Source organism: Petaurus breviceps, unplaced genomic scaffold (genome assembly GCF_028583685.1).
Source record: "Petaurus breviceps papuanus isolate PSGF00001 unplaced genomic scaffold, PetGlider_PUasm1.0 90734, whole genome shotgun sequence".
In the NCBI taxonomy this organism is placed as follows: Eukaryota; Metazoa; Chordata; class Mammalia; order Diprotodontia; family Petauridae; genus Petaurus; species Petaurus breviceps.
The window spans coordinates 79,816-105,701 of record NW_027187327.1 but is presented as its reverse complement, the minus strand read 5'-3'; the positions used below and the strand labels follow the sequence as shown (position 1 = coordinate 105,701).

At 39.2% G+C, this 25,886-nt stretch overlaps 1 long non-coding RNA gene across 1 annotated transcript in view; it reads right to left on the bottom strand.

Annotated features, from left to right (window-relative positions):
* Window positions 1–688: 688 nt before the first annotated feature.
* The window catches only part of LOC138145335 (uncharacterized), a 76,415-nt gene continuing 51,217 nt past the window's right edge, over window positions 689–25,886 (bottom strand). The window contains exon 2 of the long non-coding RNA XR_011164192.1: window positions 689–1,554. This is a non-coding gene — a long non-coding RNA (uncharacterized lncRNA). The remainder of the gene's footprint in view (window positions 1,555–25,886) is intronic.

The following is a 25,886-nucleotide window of genomic DNA, read 5'->3' as shown; positions in this document are numbered from 1 at the left end:
CCATATGGATGAAATTATGCATTCTAGAAACTGAAATAAGATCCTGTCACTTGCCCTGGAACACATGAATAACAATTATTTTTATATAGGAAGAAGGATGAGATACACATGTATGTATATATTGGGTCATCTGGACCATGCTGTTGCTAGAAGGTAATACAGGCATACTTCAGCTAATAAATATCATTAATTGGTTCAACAAAAAAAGCATGTAGAGAGAAGCAACATACAGGGGCAATTAGTTCCATAACAGAGAAGGGTAGGGCCAGAATGTCCCATACAGGGACTGTCCTGAAAAACAAGTTAAAGGATGGGGGAAAGGAACAGGGGCCAATCTGGCCTACTCTCTCTGGTCACAACATTGCTATAGCTTTTTGTAAACTTTAGTTATAAGGTTTTAACAAGATTATTGTGAAATTACAGGGGGATGAACATGTTGATTTGTTTTGTTCAATTATACTTATGACTCAATTACTCAAGTACAATTATTACTCAGTTATACTTACATATTTACAACTATTGCATAAAACATAAATATAGTTCAGTTATGCTAAGAGGAGAAAGCTTCAGTGTGGGGGAAAAGTTAGTGAGTCGTAATAGAGATTTAAAAATAAAAAAGGAAGAAAAGTGGGCAATAAACCTTTTTAAAAAATACACAAGAAAAAGAACAGTTCAGAGACACAGGGAGTGTAATTTTTTTTTCCTACTTCATTCCTGTGTTAAATTGAAAATTTACTTTAAAAACCAAATTGTACATAACAGAAGTTAACAGTTTCATGTATGATCCTTCTTTTTAATTCCTTATTGCATATCAAATGTTTAAGATCATAATTTCTAAAACAATATGTTTTAAAGCTAGGAGAGTAGGGGCAACGTTATAAAGGTTACTGCGACAGTACCAAAAAAAAGTAATACAGGAAGGAAACAAACAGATTAGGCATCATGAAAAATGGTTTAATAAAACATTCGGTTTACTTTTTAGTCTGATGGCAATAGCTAGAAATAACCTATTTTCTTTTCTCCTTTCATAACAAAGCTACATCTATGATGCTCTTTAAAAGTCTACTTCTCAGAATTTGTGGCGCTCAACACTCAGTTCCCCCCCCCCCCATTGATGTCCTCACTGGCTGCCTCTTAAGCTTCCATACAGGACAGATGGGTCCCCATTAGCTAATATCCCAGCAACCAGCCCTGTTCCTTCCAGGTGGTGCTGACGCAGCACAGGGCTGAAAGTCCTTCTCTGCAGGGGTTAGGGAGGTCACTTCTGTATCCATCTCCAACTTCTGACAACCCACAACTGTGAGTTTCTTCAGAGCCTCGGCTTTTCAAAGGGCCCAACTGAGAACTATTCCCAAATGGGGCATATTGCCAAATGCAAACAAATACACAGGAAGTATTAAACGAGATGCTCTCCTTTTATAACTTAACCCCTTTCTTCAAAATAGCTGCCTGCCACAGAGACACCTGGCCCCTTTGAAATGCATTATGTTGGAAAGTTGTTTTGCAGAGAGGGGAATGCCCAGACTCCAACAATCACATCTTCAAAAAGGCCACCTGTAAAAGACAGAAACAAACCACAAAATGTTTTACTTATAAATTTGACAATGTTTGAATGAACATTCAATCAAAGTCAGCTCCATCTGGTCAGCAAGGGTCCAGACTACTCTAAAGAAGGGAAAAAAAAAAAACCAACCCTACACTTTAAGCTCAGCTAAAAAGTGCAGTTTTACAGTAGCTTTTTACAGTACCAATTAGGTAGAGCTTAATTAATGAACCATGAAGTAATTAAAAATGATTTACATTTCCTTTAAAAGAAAAGATGGAGTTTTTATTGACATTAAAATTGTGCTCCCACCAAATCAAATTTTTCTACTGACTCATATGCTTCTTCTGTATCTTTTGGAAATATCCATAGCTGTAGAAATGCATGAGGCAATTTCTATTCCTCCTCACTAGTAAATTACATCCACCTAACTCAGGTCACCCTAATGTTTTTAATCATGTTTATTGTGCTTGTCAACAAGAACATCTTAAAATCAAGTGTTTATTAAATTTTTATTTCATTTAAGGCCTCTACACAGAGCCATTTTCTAGCTATTTAATGAGGATCAGGTAGGATACTTTCTGAATTTCTAATGGTGTTAACAACCTGCCATAGCACAGAAACAGAATTATAAACATAATCCATTCAGCCACACAGATTTATGGGAAAACATGAATTAGGCTATAAATTCAGATAGGGAGAGAATATGGAACTCTGATTTCATTGGTACAATAAGCTTCCAGTGACGAAACTACCTTTGCCAATGCAGGCTGGTGTCTTCTTTGCAAAACACAGTCTTAGAGACTTGCCTAGAAGAAAACTTAACCGTCTTAGGGAGTTGCCTAGAACACTGAGAGGTTAAGTTACTTGCCCATGGTCAGACAGCCAATACTGATTGAGACACTAGGCCTTCTTGACTCCAAGGTTCTTTACCCATGATGCCATGCAAATTCAGAAAGGATACCAAGTGAATAGTTAATAGAAATGTGGATTCAAGGCATGGATCAATCAACCAATCAATGAAGAAGCATTAAATACCTACTATATCCAGGTGCTCTGCTGGGCATTCAAGATACAGAGGCAAAATATGAAACAATGAGAAATAATCCCTGCTCTCAAAGAGTGTACGTTTTATCAAGTGGGACAACATCTAAGTATATGTAGGAAAAAACAATATCAAATAGTTATATAAAAGCAATTAGGGAAAGCAGGTACTAGGATTGGGGTAATTAGGAAAGGCATAGTATAAAAGGTGGTGCTTCAGCTGCATCCTGAAGTAAGAGAGGGATTACATGAAGAAGAGATAAGGAAGGAGAGCATCGCAGGCTTTGGAAACAGTCAGACATGTAAGATTTAGGGTGGGGAAAGAAATGAAAACAATGCCATTGATAAAGAAATCTGGAAAACCTATTAGAACCAAAAGGAAACTCAGGAAATAAAGGACAAAATATGAAGTCCAGAGATACAATTTAAATGGTAATTCACATTTAACTTATCACTTTGAGTTTTGAGAAGTCCATTTCCTCACAACAACCTCGTAAAGTAGGCGATGCCCATATTAATTTGACAGCTGACTCCGCCCAGCTCTACCCTCAGTAAATCAGCAAGCATTAATTATGTAAGTAGGGTGAGGCACTGTGTTAGGGAAACAAAGAAAATCAAAAATAATCCCTGCCCTCAAGGAGTCTGCATTCTACAGAGGGAGACAAGAGGAAAACCACTTGGCATTGGCACTAGCAATGGGAGAGCGAGCTGGGAAAGGCACCTAGGCGAAAGGAGAGAGCTGGGCGAAGTCCTGAAGAAAGCCAGGAGGGAGAGAAGAGAAAGAAGTACATTCCAGGTATGGAAGAAAGCTACCAAAAAGGCAAAGAACGAAGTATCGTGTTCAAAGGACACAAGCGGGCACCGGACTGTAGAATGCATGGAAGGGAGAAAAGCAAAAGAAAACTGGAAAGGCAGGAAGGGGACAGGTTATGAAGGGTTTTAAAAGCCCCGGGGGGGGGGGGGGCTATATCTGACAACAGAGGTAACGGGGAGTAACTGAAAGTTACTGAGTAATAGAGTGACCGGGTCAGACCTGGGACAGCTAAGCCAAGGATGGACTGGAGTAGGGAGAGACTTAAGGCAGGTAGAACAACCAGCAGGCTGTTGTCATAGTCTAGATGTGAGGAGGGACTACAACAGGGTGCTGGCAGGTCCAGAGAAGAGAAGGCAGCATAGAGAAAAGATGTTATCAAGGTAAAAAAATTAACAGGAGGGGCAGCTAGGTGGCACAGTGAAAACAGCACTGGCCCTGGAGTCAGGAGGATCTGAGTTCAAACCCGCTCAGACACTTAACACTTACTAGCCTCAGACACTTAACACTTACTAGTCATGTGACCTTGGGCAAGTCACTTAACCCCAATTGTCCTGCCTTCCCCCTTCCAAAAAGAAAAAAAAATCAACAGAATTTATCAACAGATTGGATATGGGGGAGTGAGAGAGAATGAAGGGTCTGGGATGACACCTAGGTAGGGGATCTGGGTGACTAGGAAGATGGTAATGCCCTAGAAAATGACAGGAAGTTCAAAATAAGGGATGGTTTGGTTATTTGTTGTTCAGTTGTTTCAACTGTGTCCAACTCTTAATACCTCCATTTGGGATTTTCTTGGCAAAAATTCTAGAGAGGTTTGCCATTTCCTCCTCCAGCTTATTTTATAGATGAGGAAACTTATGGAGAATTAAGTGACTTACCTAAGGTCACACAGCTAGCAAGTGTCTAAGGCCACATTTGAACTCAGGTCTTCCTGACTCCAGAACTAGCACTCTATCCACAATACTACCTAGCTACCCAGACTTGGGAGGAGTAGGGGGGAAGATACTAAGTTCTCTTTTGAACATGTTGAATGTGAGATATCCATGAGATAGCTGGTGAACAGGAAATAGGATCCGCATAGAGATAATTAAATCCATGGAAGTAGATGACATCACCAAGCAGGATAGAAGAAATATCCACAGTGAGTGGCATGACCTGGATGAAGATTCTTTTTTTCTATTTTTAAAAAAAGTTTTACTGCTGTTTTCTATTTGCATTACATTTATAGACTACTACTACATGAGAGGTCTTCTTTAACAAAGTAAAACAGTTAAGTAAAACTAATACTATAGCAACCTCTTCTGAAAAGGCATACAACTTTTGAACACTCCCAATTCTCTCTCTCTCTGTCTCTCTCTCTTACACACACACACACACACACACACACAGAATTTAAATTAACAGAAATCTGTTTTCTATGTCTCCAACCTCATAAAAAATGGAAAAGAAAAAACAAAATTTCTTGCAACAAATATGAATAACTGAGTAAAAAAAAATCCTCAATGGCTGTATCAAAAATGATGCATCCCTCAATCTACACCCTAAATCCATCACTGACAGGAATAGCATGTTTTATCAGTGGTCCTGTAGAATCATGAACAGCCACTATATTAATGAGGGTTATTACAGGTTGTTTTTTTTTTAAGCAATCGAGGTTAAGTAACTTGCTCAAGGTTACACGGCCAGGTGTTTCTGGGTGGGTGCTAAGTGTCTGAGCCCGGGATTCGATCTCCAGGTCTTCTCAACACTGGAGCCGGTGCTCTTACTCGCTGTGCTACCTGGCTGCCCCTATTACAGTTTTTAAAGTTGTTTTTCAGTGTTTCTGTACTGTATAAATTGTTCTCCTGGTTCTGTCCATTCATTTAATTCATCCATTTGAGGACATAAAAGTCCTCAAAACTGTTCATTTTTATAATACTGATATTATAAATTAATTTTCTAGTTCTGTTTATCCCATGCTGTATCAGTTCATACATACAAGTCTTTCTATATCTTTTCAAAACCATCTATTTCTTCATGTTTTTCTGCACAACAGTAATTTATCACCTACAGTATATATAGTACATAAGTATAGTACACATAGTATGTACCTACAGTAATATATAGTACATAATTATATACTATAATTTGTTTGCCTATTTCTCAATTTATGGACTTCTTGTTGGTTTCCAGCTTTTTTGCCTCCATGAAAAGAGACGCTATAAATATAAAAATGTATATTAAAAAAAAATATATATATATATATAAAAGAGGAAGAGAGAGAGAGACTTTTCCTCCTCCTTTGCTTTCTTTTGTACATAGACCTAGCAGGCTCATAGCTGGGTCAAAGGGTGCATACACACACTGTTAGTAACTTTTTGTGTATAATTCCAAATTGTTTTCCAGAACAATTGGTGAGCTATTCACAGGCTGACCCAAAGTGCATCAATGAGCCTGTTTCTTTACAGTCTCCCTGTCATTGATCACTTTCCTTTTTTGTCATTTTTCCACTTTGATACTTGTGAGGTTAAAAACCCTAGAAAACACAGACATTTCCTTAAAATGATAAATAGTATATATCTAAAACTGAGAGCTATTATTACTTGTAATGGAAATAAACTGGAATCTTTTCTAACAAATTGAAAGGTGGAAGCAAGATGTCCATTGTCACCACTTCTATTTAGCATAGTACTAGAAATGATGGCTATAGCAATAAAACAAGAAAAAGAAATTGAATAACCATGAAGAAAGAGCCAACTAAAAATTTAATTGAAACAATAACTTTAGCAAAACTTCCAGGATATAAAATAAATGATCAGTATTTCTGAATAATACCAATAAAACTCTGCAGGAAGAGATAGAAAAATTCAGCTGAAAATGAGTACAGAATGTATAAAATACTTGATATCCTTCAGCTTCAAAAGGGGAACAATACCTATGATACTCACCTCACAAGATTTTTGTGAAAGACAGTCTCTTGTAAATTGTAAAATGCTATATAAACGTGAGCTCTTAGTGCTGCTGTTATTATCAGGATTTTAGTATTGTTATAGCAGTACTAAATAAGTCAGTCTCCATTTGGGAATTTCTGTAATTCTAGGATGGAATTCTAGGGGAGATAGAAGGATATATGAACAAGTGGATAGAAGGAAAAGGCTCAAGACAGGTTTTTTTGTAGCAGGTAGCACTGGAGCTGAGCCTCAAGAGAAGTCAGAAATTCAGGAGCTGGAGGTGAGGCAGGAAGGAGAGTATTTCAAGCATGGGGTTCACTGCTACCAAGGCATGCTGAAAATCGTTACATTACAGAAGAGTAACACCACCTTACAATGGTGTCATGCTCTGCAATTTCCTGAGTATTTCTTAGTTTTCTAATTTGAGTCTCACAGCCACAGGAAGGAAGGGAGGGAGGGAGAAAAGGAAGAAAGGAGTGGGCGAGGGAGGAAGGGAGGGAGGAAGAGAAGGAAGGAAGGAAGGAAGGAAGGAAGGAAGGAAGGAAGGAAGGAAGGAAGGAAGGAGGAAGGAAGGAAGGAAGGAAGGAAGGAAGGAAGGAAGGAAGGAAAGAAGGAACGGAGGGAGGGAGGGAGGGAGAGAGGGAGAGAGGAAGGGAGGAAGGAAAGAAGAAAGGAGAGAGGGAAGGAGGGAGGGAGGGAGGGGAGGGATTTCTGCCCTCAAGGAGCTAACATTCTTTTAGGGGACGGCAAAGCACAAATGTGAGTGGAAAAGGGAAAGGAGCTAGGAGGGATATTATAGAATTTCTATTCCTAAGAGAAAAGTCAGAAAAAGCAGGTAATATTCTAGAAACTGAGGGACCTTTGGTCATAGTTTGTGACCTACCATGAGAATTTTTTTTTTTAACAAACCTCGCTGTGAGCTCGACCCTAGAAGTGAAAACAGCCAGTCTCCATTGCAAAGCCGCAAAAAGCTGGCTGTGATTTAATTACATAACTATGAATAAGAAAAATGCAGGCTCCAGAAAGAACTCTTTGAAAAGTTGGTCCAACAAGTCTTTTCTCACTTCTAATTTCTATGATTCAGCAATCCCCAGTACATTTTGTAAATGTGTATGCTTTTTTAGGATGTAATAGCAAGAAACTGTAAGGATCTATGAGAACAGGTAACCATCGACTGCATTTGGGCTTCTTTTATTTAAAACGCTATGAGTTAACACATTTTAAATGCTGATTTTGTACTCCCTAGCTCTTATCCATAACAGGAAAAATTGCCTTCCCTGACTGCCATTTATTTTAAGAGAAGATAATTTGATTTTGTTCCACTGCATTGAGAAAAATCTCTGCATTTCATCTTTCTAGTTTTACCCTCAAAAGTAAATGTTTCAAGTCACCTGAAAATGTAAGAATATGGCTATAGATTTTTAGGCTTTGTTGCTGCTGAAATATATGGTCACCAAGGTTTGCAGAGATGCCATATGAAGCAACCTGACATGGCAGCTGGAGTGCCAAAATGAAAAGTCAGAAACATCTAGATTCCAATTCCATCTCAGCCAAGTGACCTTGGGTAAGTCATTCATTCAGACTCTCTGGGCCTTGGTTTCTTCATCCATCAAATAGGAATAACAGCACCATCTACCTGAAAGTGCTGTTGTTTGTGAGGATCTGATGAGACCAAGTAGTCAAATGCCTGGCAAACCTTAAAGCATTATATAAACATGAGCAGCTGTTCTTAGGATTATTCTTGTTTCTTCCCATCTAATAATCAGAGGAGTTCAGATAGAAACCGTCTGGACTGGAGTACAGGTAGATAAAGTGACTGCTTTTTGTAACTGAATGTCAGCATTTCCATTTACCCAGACAAACACGGAAGCAGACAGGATGACAGGAAAGACATGCACAGAATGAACAGCATCCTGTTCCCACGTCATTTTGATTTCTTAAGCTAGGTCTCTACCTTTTGAGAGCTTTTCATTTCTGCATAGTCCAGAGGTTATTAAATATTTATTATAACTATCAGCATCATATCATTCTTACAACTTTAATGGGATTCAGATAGGAGCAGAACTGGTTTTGGTTAGAATCTATCCAACATTTTTACTGTTCTATGGACTATTTGGGGCAACTAGGTGGTGGAGCGGATAGAGTGTTGGGCCTCAGTCAAGAAGATCCATCAAATTTGGCCTCAGACACTGTGTGACCCTAGCCAAGTCACTTAACCCTGTTTGTCTCAGTTTCCTCATCTGTAAAATCAGCTGGAGATGAAAATGGTAAACAAACCATTCTAGTACCTGCGTCAAGAAAGCCTCAAATGGGATCACAGAGAGTTGGATATGACTGAAAAACGACAATGGACTACTTGCATGGATGGAGAAAATAACTCCTTTTTGTGGTCAAATAAAAGAATTACTAATAATCATCATCAGCATTTACATGGTGCTTTAAAGTTCTGCAAAGTGCTCTGATTTCACTTGATCCTCACAATAATTTTGTGAGTGAGGTGCTATTTAGTATCTCCATTTTACAGAAGATACTGAGTATGAGAGAAGTTAAATGACTCACCCAGGGTCCCACAGCTAGTAAGTCTCTAAGTTAGTCAAATCTTAACTGATTCTAAATTCAGTGCTTTTCCCATTGCCCCAAAGTTGACTAAAAATAAAGTCTCCAGTTTAAGTCATCATTAAAAGCAGCCCTCTTCCATCACAGCATATAAAAATAATAATAACAATCATGGTAATGATGATGTTGATATATTCGTGCCTAAAATTCTGCAAAATGTCTATTTTTTTTTAACTTTCTCTCATTTGGCAAACAATAATAGGCTGATATACGGTCGAACTAAAAGCCATGCTTAGAAAATTCCAGTATATACATTCAACATTTGTAACATCCTGAAAGTCTTTTAATATAGTCATAAACTTGTATGATTAACTTCTACTTATTAATCTTTTGAAATTTCAATGGAAAGAACTCCTTTGCTGCCAAAGTCGACTGCACTAGATAACATTAGCATCTTTTGCAAAGGCACAGAACCACCTCAGTTTGTGCTATACAAACCAGATAAAATTATAATGCATTGAAAAATATGAGTTTCATAAGTATTAGGGGTGAGTGGAAAGGGTGTTTTAGAGATAGACAGCAAGGTTTCTTTATAATGGCATTGTGTACTTAAAATCTTAAAAAAAAAAAAAAACCACACTGTGATACTCATATTCATCCACTAAAGGCAATTCCAAATTGCATATAAAGATTGATCTAACTTGGAATCAGATTGCCTTTTTCTAAGAAAAAACTGCAGTGCACCTGCCTGAAACTCTAGTTGGGGTGCCAAGATTTCTCATCCAAAAAAACAATGCTCTCTGTTTTGTCTTTTTTAAAAATAACTTTGTAGGTATACGCTATAGAATTACTGCTATGACAACACTGGTATAAAAAAAGTATTGGAAAGAGTAAAAACTAAAACTGAGAGATGGTATAGCATAGTAGAGTGTTAGGCTTGCAGACAGGATAGGTGGGTTCAAGTCCCAGTCCAGATGCTTAATTGTGTGACAAGGAAAGTGACTTAACCTTTTGGAGCCTCAACTTCCACATCTGTAAAACAGGGATAATAATACCTGTACTACCAACTTCCATTCCCCCAATTCCAGAAAAGGAAAGCAATGCATAGTGGACAGAGGGCAATCTTCAGAGTGATGAGAACCTGGGTTCAAATCCTGTCTTTGACATGGACTGATTGCAAACCTAGGTAAATCATTTAACTCTCACTGCCCAGAGGAAAATAGGCACTAATCTCCTCACTGGGAGTTCCATTTTTTGCCAATGAAATCACATGCTTGGTCCCACCCAAAGAACTAAATACTTTATAGGATGGTAGTGAGGGCTAAGACAGGTCATGTATGTAAGGTGCTTTGGTGCCATAAAAATACAGTTTTTTATTATTATTATCAAAAAAACCTGTCAATTTAATTCAAAAAGCACTTTTTACATGATTGCTAAGCACTAGTACTTGAAGACAAAATCAAACAGGTTCTTGCATTGACTATCTCCTTATTCTTGGTAGAAATATCAGGGCCTAACTATTGAATAAAGCACATGCTTATACGACAAAGTCATTGTGTTGATTCTACTTAATTTTAATTTGTTTTTGGTGGAAGGGTCCAAGAGGTACTGGAAAATCATAGTGATGGAAAAAAAATCTCTAAAACTTTAAAAATACATGCAATGCAAAGGCAAAGAGACACAAGATGGGATGATGAGACAGTTTGGCTGAAACAAGAGCGTGTAAACTAGACTAAAATGTAAGACCAAGACAGCTGCCTGAACGGAAGGCAAACCACCAAGGTCCTATACACGTATTCCAGGAAAACCTTGAAGTTCATACCAGACCCATTAATGATCAAGAAATCCAAAAAAGAACCATGGCAAATTATTTCTTCCACCCTGGAACTACACAAAAAGTCAACCAGAAATCCACAAGGAATGGGGGTTTTATTTGCCAATAAAATTAGCACCAATGCTGGGGCTTCCCACAAGTGATTAGAGATGACCAGTGACATGTTTAGCCTGCAAGGCTCTGTGTCCTGAGGCATCCTCCAACAAAGCTACAGGGTGACCAAAAATTCCTCAGAGTGGTCAGAGAGGAACAAGGTGAGGACCTTGGAAGCCCCAGGGAGCACGATTGTGTTGACCAGCTGGCTCAGACCAGAACATCCCAGCTTCGGGGATGCTAAGTTATTAACTCCTAAAGATAAGTATGAGTAACTGTAACAACGGAAAGCAGTTGCTCAAAAAAAGTGGATTTTTTTTTGGTGGATTTTTCATAAGGACTACATAGGAATATTTAAAAGAAATTATGTACATAAAAAAGTCACTGTAATATTTTTTCAAAATGAACAAGAGGAGAACAGAAGGACATTCAGAAGGAAGCACAAACAGGACAATTTCAAAAGTAACATAAAGAATTAATTATATAACTAAAAAAAAAAAACACCAAAATGTATGAAATGAAAATTCATGGTTTCATATAGAATGTTCTTTTTTGTTTTCTGCTCTGTATATGGAAATGGTTTTTGGGTTGGGTTGTGTGTGTGTGTGTGTGTGTGTGTTTAATTTTAGAATAAATTTTTTAAGTGTCACATGGCATTCATTATACTTTTAAAAAATCAAACTATATGAAATAGAAACCCTTTGTTTCACAGAGTCCTCTTTTTTTTCCTTTTGCAATATATATGAAAATGCTCTTTTTTGGTGTTTAAGTTCATAATAAAGCAAGAAATTTTCCAAAGTAAAAAAGGACTAATGGAGAATAAAAGTGCAATATGTACACACAATGACCATTATATAAATGAAACATCACAAAAAGGTAGCCAGACAGTGCAATATCCAATCTTGGTCTGGAGTATAGATGATAGAACACCCTCCCTCCTTTTCATGGATGGAGGGAAGGAAGGGAAAGTTATAATGTGACATACACTATCAGCTGCAATAGTTTTATTTGTTATGTTTCTTTGTTAGAAGGAAGGATTTAATCGTGTACGCAGTCAAGAGGTTCTGAATCTGTGGTGGTTTAGATAAGGAAATGACTGTGAGAAAAAGAATTAAAAGTCATAAATAAAAATGAAAGAAGTCTGCAAACGTATATGGGGTTAAGATCCTAAAGTCAATAGGGGACCTCTTCTATTTTTTTTTTGAGGCTCTCTCCTCTTATGTCAGAAAGCAGAGACTTTCCTCCACTCTATACATTCTCTCCACAAGGATTTCCATTTATTACTAGAAGATATATTGGACTTGGCAGTTAGGATACACTAGGACTGCCGGACTTGACTTCTAATTCCAAATCTGACACCTACCAGTTGTATGACCCTGGGCAAATCACTTCTCATCTCTAAGCTGGAGTTTCTCATCTTAATCATCAGGCTATTGTAAATAAAGCACTTTGCAAAACTCAAGACATTATAGAAACAGGAGCTGTGATTACAACACAGCCTTTAAGTGCTGTTGAGAAGAGATCAAATATTTCCTTTGTTAGGGATGGAAAAAACAGGTTACCAAGCCATGACCACGAGCCCAGCACTGCTGGCTTCCTTCAAGTCCTAGCTAAAATCTCACTTTCTGTAAGAAGCTCTTCCTTATCCCCCTTAATGCTAATGTCTTTCCTCTGTTGATTATCTCTAACTTTTCCTGTATATAGCCTGTCTGTACCTAGTCATATGTATGTTCTCTCCCGTTAGAATGTGAGCTTCTTGAGAGCAAGCTCCTTGACTTTATGTCCCCAATGATCAGCACAGTGATTGGTACATAGTAGGCACTTAATATTGCTTGTTGACTGACTAAAGGGTAATTTATGATGTATTCATTATGACATTTATAGGGGGAAGGTAATGAACTCTAATATGTTATAGCCTTCTGGACACAGTTTGTACCCAATAAAGATGGCTAGGGCAGCTAGGAGGCATAGTGAATAGAGCGCCGGCCCTGGAGTCAGGAGAACCTGAGTTCAAATCCGGCCTCAGACACTTAACACTTACTAGCTGTGTGACCTTGGGCAAGTCGCTTAACCCCAGTTGCCCTGCCTTCCCCCCTGCAAAAAAAAAAAAAAAGAAGAAGAAGAAGAAGCCATGGCTATCCTATTTATGGATGGAATAGGATCTATTCAATCCTACCTATGAATAGAGTGTTGCTGGATGCCAAATGAAGAAGACCTGAGTTCAAATCCCATTTTTGAGCTGTGTGATCCTGTGTAAGTGAATACAGGCAAGTCATCTAACTTCTCTCTACTTCTGGCTCTGAAAGCCTTCAAGCAAAGGTTAGATGACCGCTTGTTGGGTATGTCCTAGTGTGGATTCTTCTTCAAGCAGGGGAGGCCCTGATCAACAGATCGCAGATTTAGAGCTAGAAGGGAGCTTGGAGACCATATAGTCCAACATCACTTGTTTTACAGTAAACTGAAGTCCAGTGATAAGAAGTGATTCGCCCACAATCATAAGTAAAAGAATTAATATTTGAACTCAGGTCCTTCAGCTTCATATTCAGTAAGTCAGTAAACAAGCATTTAGTAAATATTTACTATGTACCAAACATTGTGCTAACCACTAGGGAGATGAAGAAAGGTAAAAACACAGTCCCCCTCTTTACACTCTATGATACTGATAAGGTTCCTTCCAACACAAAAAGAACTTGTGATTCTGTGATAATAATACCTACAGTTCCTCCTACTTTATGAGGTTATTGTGAAGCTCAAATTAGTTCACTTCTATAAATGAAAATTAGTCATTATTATAATTTCATTTTAGTTTTTCTGATTTCCTATAAACTATAATGTACTCTTTTTGTTATTGTTGTTCAGGTGTTTTTAATTGTGTCCAACTCTTCGTGACCCGATTTGGGGTTTTCTTGGCAAAGATACTGGAGTGGTTTTGTAGTAGCAAGCACCCTAGCATCCCCAGGGTAGCTGCCAACTCAGGTTCTTAGATCTGCTTTTCTAAAGGAAAGCAACTCAAAATGGGTTAACAATCTTACTTTATTCAAACATATGTCATTTACCTAGTTCAGGGGGAAAAGGTCAGCACCTCGAACTTCAGAGAATACAAACAAGTTACAAGCAGATAGAGAAACAGATCAGCAGACAGGCTTCCAGCTGTCTGATAATTACATCCATACCAGTTACCAGAGAGGGAAGCACCAACATCTGGGTTTTCAAAGCTGGGGGGCTCAATGGCTGCCCAGAGTCTCATCTGGTCAAATCATACAACTCTTCTCAAAATGAGCCCCAAAACAAAACCTCACATCAGGGTATATATAGCCTTCTCCTGGCTCAGAGAATGTCACAACCCTCTTGACCCACTGCCCAATCACAAAGTATCAAGGTGTGGGAGTTCCTGAAAAACAAGCTTCCTGCCACAGGCTCCAGGTGACCACATTCAGTCTATTAGGGGGCAGAGTATATTTTCAAATCAGGGAAGGTTCTCAGAGTCACTTAAGCCTATCAAAGGGCCTTAAGGACAAGGAAGATCTTAGATTCCCATTCCCATAACATTTTGCCATTTCCTTCTCCAGCTCATTTTACAGATGAGAAAACTGAGGCAAACAGGGTTAAGTGACTTAACCAAGGTCACACAATCAGTAAATGTCTGAGACCAGATTTGAACTCAGGAAGATGAGTCTTCATGACTAAGGCCCAGCACTCTATCCACTGCATCACCTAGCTACCCTAACATGTATGTTAATTTATACTAAGACATAATTTTTAAAAAGCTTTTTGTCTTCTCCTTGGGAAATAGTCCAGGTAAGTGTAGCCAAGACAGCCAAGCTAGGTATGTCACTCACTGTGTGTGAGATACATATGATGCTTGGGGGGAGGGAAAAATACAATGGAACTGGGCATCTTCTGACAGTCTGTTTAAGAAGAGATATATACATAAGGCAGGTTCCCAGACATGAATGGAAGTAAGTCTTGAACATATTCTCACCATCCATCTTTTCCCAGCTAAGTGGACTGTGATTAAAAAAAAAAAACATCAGTGGTATTATTATAATGCAAAGCAAGAAAGTTTTTTAAATTAAATTTTCCAAGCTTTCAAACTCACAAGATCAAAGACATATTGTGGCAAGTTTGGGGTGTACCTCAAAATATATTGCCTTTTGATAAAACCTACTTGTATGGAAATATTCTTATATATATTTATACTTATAAACCCAGCATGGATGGTGAGAGTTATGGTGTAAGATTTAATACATTCCAGGAACAAAGACTATATTATCACTTGTGACTCTAGAGATTCTTTTAATTTAGTGTTTTTCAGGAAAATGTGGAGCTTTGGCTTAAGACAGAACAGAAGTAAACATATAAAAGAGACATCTCTCCTCTCTTGGATTACCTTGGATGTTATTTCTAAAGTGGCTATTTTGCCTCTATACTAGAAGTATGCTTCTGCCTAATCAAAGTTTAAAAGAATATCATCAAGACAGCCAATAACAGATGCGGGGAGAAATGTACTGGCGAGTTAACTACATCATCAGATAAATGAAATTTTTCATCTCTTTGGAAAGATACACATTCAGCATAGAAAAGTTTTAATAAATAATTAACAGGTTTGAGAAGGCTTTTAGCACTTGATGCAGTTTTATATAGTTGCATTTTTACTTAAGTCTTTAGCTCAGGAGCATACACACAAGGAAAAAAAAATCAAAACTCAGATGTTACTTCTTTAAGACTTGAGCAGAATTATAAATTTCAGGGTCAATGCAAGTTGTATGAGCCCCACTGGGGCACAAGCCAGCTTTCTGCAACAGATATAACAGAATTCTGATATTTCGATTGATTTTTCTTACTGATAGCCTCATTATTAAGCCCTTTCTAATTTTTGGTTGCTTATCAGAAAAGCAACCAAGAGCAAAATCTACTTCAACTAGGTTAAACAGTTTCTGAACATGTGTCATAAATAGAAGAATGGTAGTTTTCAGGGTAGAAGCTGAGGGTCAGTACTCAAAAGGAAAGGGAACAGCTGGTTTTGGAAGTATACTGCTGGTTAAGATAGTGCTTGAGAATGGCATTTGCATTTCTGGATAAATCCTTGAGAGAACAGACCTAATGAGTACTAGTAAAATATACATCTGCCTGAAATTTCAAAGATCTGGTTATGGGGGTTTTAAACTAAAAATGGAGAAAGAAGGAGAAAACTTCCCATGTATATTTACCAAGTCTAATGCTAGAGTATCAGGACAGTAGGAGATAAAATATAGGAAGAAGATCCACGAAAAGGACCAGTAATTCCTGTGAGACAGTATCTGAAAAGAGGGGCAGTGATACAACTCGTGATCTTCTGTGATTACATGCAAACAGGGTAAACTAGAAATCTTATACAAAGAAATAAATTCAACCTCATAGATATTTCATCAAGACCTGATGGGATGTAACTCATGACTAGAACAAGACTAGGAAAGGGTTTATCTTATTGAGAAGGACTAAATTCACTAAAAAAAGTGGGGGGAGGCAGACTAAAATCATATATAAAACACAGAGATAAAATCCCTGAACTTGAAGAAAGATACACAGTGAACAGTATTTGGATGAGATAAATGGAGAAAGATAAGTGACACTATGGGTGGAGTATACTATAGACCACCAGGCCAAAAGAAAGAAATGGATGACAGACTAAAGAAACAAAACACAAACTTGTCACCATGTTAAGCTAAGGTGAAGGATAGGGGACTTCATTTTTCTGTATATCTGCTGGTATTTTCTCTGCTGAAAGCAGAAAAGAGAGTGTTTCTCTTTGTACTGAGTGATTAGAATAGAAGTGGGTCACATAGGAAACACTCATAAATGCTTATTGATCACTGATTGATTGATTATATGATGTAAGACCTGGTGACCGCAGCAGTAAATTTAGAACAGCTAAAAGGAGTGGGAGGCTAGCCTGGAGAAAAGAGGACATATAGTTGGGAAGCTTCAGACGACAACTTTTTAAGAATTCAGAGAATGGGCAGATAATGCCCCAGGTTGATCTCAGGAAGATCTGGGTTCAAATCTTACCTAATATGATGACTATGTGACCCTGGGAGTAACTGCTTTAAACTCTCTAAGCCTTAGGTTTCCTCATTGGTAAAAGTATAGGGTTAGACTTAATGACCTCTAAGGTCCTTTCCCACTCTAAATCTAGACCTTATATTCTCAAGGCTATTTACATTGAAGAAATGTCTTCTTCTAGGACCCAGAATTTTAATTCAATGTAATCAGCTTTTCTCCAATATCTATTCTGTGAAAGGCAATGTGATCTAGTACTAATGACGGGTGGGGGAGGAGAGGGTAGATGATTACAGGCTACATTTCAGCACAACATAATAAAGAAAAATCTTGGTCATAATCTCAGCTGTCCAAATGTGAAATGGGCTTCTTCTGGAATTAGTGAGTGGTCAGACAAGAGATCGTCAAAGAAGAGGCCGTATAAATAATTTCCAGGAATAAAGTAGAGAAGATTCCTATCCAGGTAGAAATTAGACTAGATGGGCACAGAGGTCTTGCCAACTCAGCTTCTGTAAAGGCTGCCAGAGCTCTCCAAAAATGTTAAGTACATAATAGCATGCTAACTCTAGTGATTCAGAGGCCACTGCAATTTAGCCAAGTAAGAACAGAACTCTTTGAAGTAGGAAGAATGACACAGGGCATACAGCCAAGGTGACTCACCACCCTCTTTCAGGAAGAAATCCAGGGAAGGTCACAGCTGTCTTCAAAATCTGAACTGGATAAATTTATCTCAGATGTGAGTTGCCTAGCTTTTGTGGATAGATGTCCAGCCAGCTAAAAGGTTTTCTTTTTTAAAAAAAAATGTAATTCTTGAAACTACAAAAATAACGAATTTCATTACCTACTGAAAAGTATCAGACTAACTTTTCAACTATACCTCACTCCCATTCTAAGGAAGGTAGGGAAGTTAGGTCAAGAGAGGGTAGGAGCCTACAGAACCTGTGTTACCTAAAACACAGGCTGACTGACGTCAATACATTTTAGCTGGAATCTTAGCCAAGTGTAACTCTCCCTTTCAATATAAAATCTGACTCGGGGAAAATTAAGCCCCAGTTATAGGAGTCCCTAAATTTCCCTAAAACACAAGTAGGACATGGTGAAGGTAAAAGGACAATGACACTGAATCTCCTAATTCTAATATCTGTCCAGGGGGCTCTTAAAATATTGTGCTCCTAGGGGAAATGACACATTTTTCAAGTGTTGGGGTATGAACGGCAGGTTGTCTGCCTTTCTTTCCTAAGACTGATCTTTGAGCTCAGGATGGAACACTTACAATGCCAAATGCAACTGAAATTATACCTTGTGTATGAGCTACCCGAGGGCTGCAGTGACTACACATTCTATAGCCTATTTTACAGTATAATCCTATAATTTGTGGAAAGGGTTTTTCCTTTGATGCTCTCAATATTTATTTTAAGCATTTAAAACCATAGTCTCCTTTTTATATACAAAAGAGGCATCAGGTAGCTAGCCTCAAGTGTCTGTTTTTTAACCAGGAACACCTGAGTATGATGCCTGCCTCAGATACTTACTAGTTTTGTGACCTGGCACAAGTCATTTAACCCCTTAGCCTCAGTTTCCTCAATCTGTAAAAAGGGGATAATAATACTACCCAATTCCCATGCTTCTGAAGATCAAATGAGATCAGAGGTGTGAACTGTTTTGCAAACCTTAAAGCGATAACTAGTATTAATGCCTCCATTAATGTTCTTTGAGGAAAGGGACGATTTTTGCCTTCCTTTGTATACCTAGCCAGCACAGATCAAATATATAGTAAATAACTGTTAGGTGGCACTGTGGATAGAGTGAAAAGCCAGAGTCTGGAAGACTCATCTTCCTGACTTCAAATCTGGCCTCAGATACATACTAGCTATGTGACCCTGGGCAAGTCACTTGACCCTCTTTGCCTAAGTTTCCTCATCTATAAAATTAGCTAGAAAAGGAAATGGCAAACGACTCTAGTATCTTTGCCAAGAAAAGTCCAAATAGGGGCAGCTAGGTGGCATAGTGGATAGAGCACCAACCCTGAAATCAGAAGGACCTGAGTTCAAATCCAGCCTCAGATAGCCACTTGACACTTACTAGCTGTATGACCCTGGGCAAGTCACTTAACTACAAAGCTACCTTTTCTACAGTTAATTAATAATTTCTACAGTTAATTTTTTAATGGGGGAAGTGTGTCAGAAATATACATCATTGTTAAAAATATCGATGAGGTCAAGGGTAAGTACAGGAACCTGTGAGAATTAGGGAGCTCTCTTGAGGCTGATCAGAATCCACTATGCCATCATCTTGGCCACACCCTTCCATCTCATCCAAAAAGATATTGTAAGAAATCAGGGGAGCAGAATGGTACATGGAAAGTATGCCAAGTTTGCAGGCAGAGGCAATCTGGGTTCTAATTATGGCTCTGTCACTTATTACCTGTATGAGCCTGAACAAGCCCCTTAACATTTTTATTATTTTTTTAATCAATGACTTCAATAAAGGCAAAGATATCATACACATCAAAATTTCAAGTGAGAAGAAGCCTGGAAGCTGGATGATAAAGTTAGGATCCCAAAGAAGGCTGGGGTAAATGAAGTAGGGGTGGATGTGAAATCTTATACTTGGAAACCAAAAACTCAACAAGTATAAAATAGGGGAGGCAAGGCTAGACTGAAAAGGGGGGCGGGGTGTCTCAGTGTACTGCAAGTTTAAAGAGGGGTTAGCAATGTGGTGTGGCTGCCAACACACCAAAAAAAAGCAAAAACCCGAGATCTTGAAAGGCATTAAGAGGTGCAGCTTCCAAAACAAGGAGGTGATAGCAAACAGGACGCTGCTTTGATCAGACTGCCTCTGGAGCACTGTGTCCTGCTCCCTAAGTATCACAGTTTGAGAAGGACATTGAGAATCTGGAGAATGTCAAGAGTGGAACAACCATTGAAGGGCCTTGATCGAGTTATATCATCTGATGATTGGCTGAGTAAACTAGGGATGTTTTACCCAGAAGAAGAGAAGATTCACAGAGAACATGGCAACTCTATTCAAATATTTAAAGTTCTGTCATGTGGGAGAGGTCTTACACTTGTTCTGTATGGCCACAGAACTGGGAGTAATGCGTAAAAGAGGTAAAGAGGCAAATTTAGACTTCTAATATCCAGGGGAGAAGGGTGGGGGGGAGGTGGAAGAAAAAAAAGAAAAGCTCTTAACAATCAGAGCTATCCAAAAGAGGAACAGGCTGCCTGGAGAGGTGATCTCCTTAGAAATCTTCAAGCAGGGATGGCTAGGTAGTGCAGTGAATAGAGCACCAGCCCTGGAGTCAGGAGGACCTGAGTTCAAATCTGGCCTCTGACACTTAACACAAAAACTAGCCATGTGACCTTGGGCAAGTCACTTAACCCCAACTGCCCTACTTTCCCCCCTCTAAAAAGCAAAAAAACAAGAAGAAGAAGTCTTCAAGCACAGACTGGACAACCACCTGTCATGTGTGTTACAGTGGTGATCCTTACTGGGTATGAGTTGGACAAAATTGGCTGCCAAGCTCCATTCCATTTCTCAAATTCTCAGTTTCTTAATCTGAAAAATATGGGGACCACCTTAGATGATCTCTAAAGACCCTTGTGATGTTAGTTAGATTACTTAGTGGATAAAATGCTAGATGTAGAGTCAGGAAGACCTGAGTTCAAATTCAGCTTCAGATACTTATTAGCTGTGTGACCCTGGGCAAGTCATTTAACCTCTGTATGATATAACTGGAGAAAGAATTCCAATATCTTTGCCAAGAAAACCCCACGGACAGTATGGTCATGAAGGGTCAGACAGAACTGAACAACAACAACAAGGTCCCTTCTGCCTCTACATTTAAGATCCAATGTCATTATACACCTTATGAAAAACCAGATATTGACTTCTAATCTCTAACCATGAGATGAATGCAGAGGCAAGTGGCAATGGGAAAGCATGAACTTGTTTCAGGTGCTAAGGGTATCATCAGAGGGAGATGAAATGTTTCTTTCCTAGGGTATAGCTCACTGTCTTCTTCGATAATCCTCCACCTTCAGCTTGGGCTGGGATTCAGGCTCTAAGAAGCCAGGCTGAGAGTGCCAACTTACTTCTGGCCTCAGGCTGATGAAAAATCTCTACCCAATTTTTGACATAGAAAGTAGTTAGACTCCAGGCTGTTCAATAGATGAGTCATTCTCACTTGTTTTCTCCCACTCTCTGCCTAACTTTCTAGGGCAACCATTCCCTCCCTCAGTTGCAAAGCCTGGAAATCCCCACAACTCTGAAGGATCCAGTTAGTCAACAAGCATTTATTAGGCACTTACTGTGTACCAGGAACTGTCCTAAGCACTGGGGATGCCAAGAGAAGAAAGGAGAGAAGAGGAGAGGGGAGAAAGAAGGAGGGGAGAGAAGGAAGAAAGGGAGAAGGGAAGGAAGGGAGAGTGGAGAAAGGGGAAGGAAAGGAGGGGAGAGAAGAAGGGAGAAGGAAAGATGGGAAAAGGGAGAAAGGGAAAAAGAAAAAAGAAGAGAAGAAAAAACCAGTCCTTACCTCCAAGGAACAAGCATTCTAATGAACTCCCTCACTTTTGTGCACAACAATTAAAACTATGTCTGTAGCCTATAAAAGCAGCTTGGGGTTTACCTATCTACATGTCAGAAGCAGAGACACAGGGCAAAGCAGAAATCCTTTAGAGAGAAAGACCCTAAGGGAATGACAACAGCCCGTCCTCATGTTTAATATGAGTCAGATGGAGGTGGAGTGGGGAGGGGGAGGCACTGAGGCTATGTTCAAACTAATAAAGTAGGATCTGAGTAGCTCTGTGTCCTCTCTGTCATCTTAATAGTAAACCCAGGCAAAAGGCTTCTCCCTTCAGTATTTTTTTTCTTCCTAAGGGAAAAAAGGGTTTTAGCCGAAGTCATTTATTTTATAGATGAGGAAACTGAGAATTTAAGTAATTATCTCCACAATCAATTCATGAGAAAGCCAGAACTAAAATGTTGGGCTCCTCTTCCCTTCTTCATCATGGTATGTAACCTGCCATCCACTTGGTACTATGGATAGAAAGCTATACTTGGAGTAAGGAAGAAAGGAAGATCTGAATTTGAATCCTGCCTCAGACACTTACTTGTGACTCAAGGCAAACCATATAAGGTCTCTGTTATCTATAAAATGGGGATGATAATAGCACCCACAAACCACAGGGGCTATTGTAGGAATCAAATATATGCAAAACACTAGGTAACCTTTGAAGTGCTATATAAAATGCTAGATACAATTATTATCTGGAGGCAGCTTCCAATGAACAGTCATAGGATTTCAGGAGGAAAGAACCAGACTGTGTCTTACACATTCAACCTATTTCAGCGAAAAAATAGTTCACTGGTCATATGATTATGACCAAGGCACCATTCCCACCTAGTGACAGTTTACCCTAATTGCAAGTAAAACAGTGTTTTCACTAGCCTTGATTGCAAGAGTGGCTAACTTGTAAAAGAAAAAAAATCCACCCAGACAAATTCAGCTGCTGTAAATGTGTCCTTGGCCTTCTCACTCATCTGGTTTTGACAGGTTGCTGATAGGCAGCCAGAAGAGGGGTGTCCAGGATTAGGGAACTGACGTGACAGTCCTGATGTACTTTATTCTGGGTCTGACCACAATAGGTTTGGCTATCGAATGTCAAGGACACTGTGACACTTATAGCATCCAGAGGAGAGCAATCAGCATATTTAAGGGCCTTGCTATCACAGCCTAGGAGGCACAGTTGAAGTAATTGGGGGTTTTTCAATCCAGAAAAAAGGAGACTGGGGGAGGGGTGGGAGATTGGAGACAGTGGAAAGACAACAGCTTTCTCCAAATATCTGAAGCATTTACACAGCTTTAAGGTTTGCAAAAGGCTTTACATATGTTAATGCAGTTGACCCTAACAACCCTGTGTTTTTATTATCTTCATTTTACAGACAAGGAAACAGGAGCAGAGAGGTTAAGTTGACTTGTACAGGATCACACAGCTAACAAGTGTGGGCAGCAGGATTTTAATTCTGATCTTCCTGACTCCACCAGGCTCTATCTACTGCACAGCCTAGGTGCTCTAGATTCATTCTGCATGGTCAGGCAAGAGACTAGGTAGAAGATTTGTAGAAAATGAAGAGAGGTATATTTTGCAGTGATATGATGAAAAAAAAAAATCCTTATTTTAAAAATCGCAGGATCACAGGATTTCAGAGTTGGAAGGGACATCCAGTCCCATCCATATCTGAAAAAGTATTCCTTCTACAACCTACTCATCAGGGAAGGAGGGGAGGAACCCACAGTCATTCTGCAACACTGGAGAAAGGGAAGGACCCGGACTCTGGCCCAGAAGATTGGGGGAGTACAGAGACAAAGAAGGACTACTCTAGTGGATTCTGAGGTCCAGGGAGGCTTTGGGCAAGGTTATGGGTTCTAAATGGATTGTCAGAGTTTGGTCAGACATCAAAGATACCAAGCCAAGGTCATCCACTGCATCCTGAGCCATCCCCAGTCATCTTGACTTTTGTCCTGCCACTGGAGTTAAATGACTTAAGAAGAGAGTGAGGCTAACAACTTTGTGCAATTCTGCCTCACTTAAATCCAATTCATGCACAAGTCATCACCCATCACCCACTAATTTACACCAATGTCATGATGTCATTGGAACTCTTCAAAATGAAGGATGAACAACCAACCAACCAACTCATCGAGTGATCAGCCGGTCTTCATTTCAAGCCCCCTAGTGAGGGGGAACTCACTACCTCCTGAAGCAGCCTACTTAACTACAGGATAGCTTCCTAACGATCTGAGTTGGCCCAAAGGAGAAGAGGCTTCCTAGTAGTTCCTCCTCACTAGAGAGATGTCTACTAAGAAAGGCTGGATGACCATGCACTGGGTATGCTGTAGGAATTCCTAGGTGCCAGCTGCGGTCCCATCTAGCTCTGAAATTCTGTAAGTAAGACCTCTAACAAGGTCTAAGGATCATGAACTTGGAGCTGAAAGAGACCGGTGATTGAGCCCAACTCCTTCATTGTACAGATGAGAGAACTGAGTCACAGAGTGAGTAAATATCTTGTCCGGGGCCAAGTAACTATTAATCATATGAAGTTTTAGTTGCTCCACACGAGAAAAATTGTGTTCTTTGCTATAAATGTAGAACAAGGCTTAAAATTAGGGTACTGACAGTACTGTGAGGTTGGAACTTGGAGTATTAGGCAAAACATTAAATTAGAATGTAAGCTCTGAGGGCAGGTACTTTGTCTTCTTGTTCCTTGCACCTAGCACAATGTTAGGCATGTTTGTCATTCAGTTGTTTCCAACTCTTATTGATCCCATTTGGGGTTTTCTGGGCAAAGATACTGGAGTGATTTATTATTTCTTTCTCCAGCTCATTTTATGAGGAAACTGACGCAAATAGGGTTAAATGACTTGCTCAGGGTCATATAGCTAGTAGGTATCTGAGGCCAAATTTGAAGTCAGGTAGGTCTTTCAGACTGCAGGTCCAGCACGCTATCCACTTTACCCTTGTCGGGTACATAGCATATGTATATATTTAATATATGCTTGCTGCTTCCTCCCAACTTCTAGTGCCTTCATTTTCTGTCCTATATTTAACTACCTTGTATTTATTTGTAATAAATATTTATGAGTAAATGCTTATTCTCTACATGCTTATATATGTAACATGCTATTTACCCCAACAATATATAAGCTCCGTGACAGTAAAAACTGTGGGCTTTTTTGCCTTTACTATAAATCCTTTTTGTTAGTTTCATGAAAAAGTTATGCTCTCTCCAATTAAACCAAACACACATCAAAACACCAACTAGGTAACAGTCTTGCAAATTAAGTATCCAGAACACTTTGGAAAAGAGTGGAATTGGACATAAACAAGGCCTATAATTATAAATTCACAGTCATTAGACTATTGTACTGTGAATTCTTCCAGTGACTGGAGCCTGAAGTAGCTGGGGATGACCTGTGCCCAATTAAATTTTCCTGGGAAATGACAGAGTTGATCAAGGCCAGCAATCTGTGCTACAAGCTACTGGCCTCTGACTCTCAAGGGAAGCCCCTGGTTAGACCTGGCTCTTCCCCAAAAGGAACTGAAGCTACACAGGACATCAGTCATACTCTGTTATTAAGCTCCTTGGCATCACACATTAATAGGCAGAGACAGCCTTTCTACATTGGGAAGGCAGATAGCTGTTTCTATGGTATAATTTCAAAAGATGCCGCTAAGCCTCATCTGCATCCCTCCCCAGCCCTCCCCACCGCCAATCTTTCTCCCACATGATTGTCAGTATATCTGAAATTCATTCTCTTGGGTTACAAAAGTTCTCTAGGAGTCTCCTTAAAAAAAAAAAATTAAAAGTAGGTTAGCATACTAAAGCTATTTCCAAGTCGATAATCATTTATCAGGTGGCTAGGTGATGTAATGGATAGAGTGCCAGGTCTAAAGTCAGGAAAACTAATCTTTCTTTTTTTTTTCCTTTTTGGAGGGCAATTGGGGGGTTAAGTGACTTGCCCAAGGTCACATGGCTAGTTAGTGTGTCAAGTGTCTGAGGCCGGATTTGAACTCAGGGCCTATCTGACTTCAGGGCCAGTGCTCTATTCACTTCGCCACCTAGCTACCCCAAAACTCATCTTTCTGAGGCCAAATCTGGACTCAGACACTACTTAGTTGTGTGACCCTGAGCAAGTCATTTAATCCTGTTTGCCTAAGTTTCCTCAAATGTAAAATGAGCTGGAAAAGAAAATGGCAAATCACCCCAGTATCTTTGCCAAGAAAACTTCAAATGGGGTCACAAAGATTTGGACACCACTGAAAATGACCAAACAACAACATTACATGCTAGGTAGTGTACTATGTGCTAGGGATACAAAGAAAATCCAAAAGATAGTCCACACTCTTAAAGAGCCCATATTCTAAGGGAGGAAACAACATTCAAACAATTATGTTGATAGCATCAGAGGGAAGGCGCTAGCATTAAAATAGGTCTGGAAAGTTTTCTTGTACAAGGTGAGAGTTTAGCTGGGAC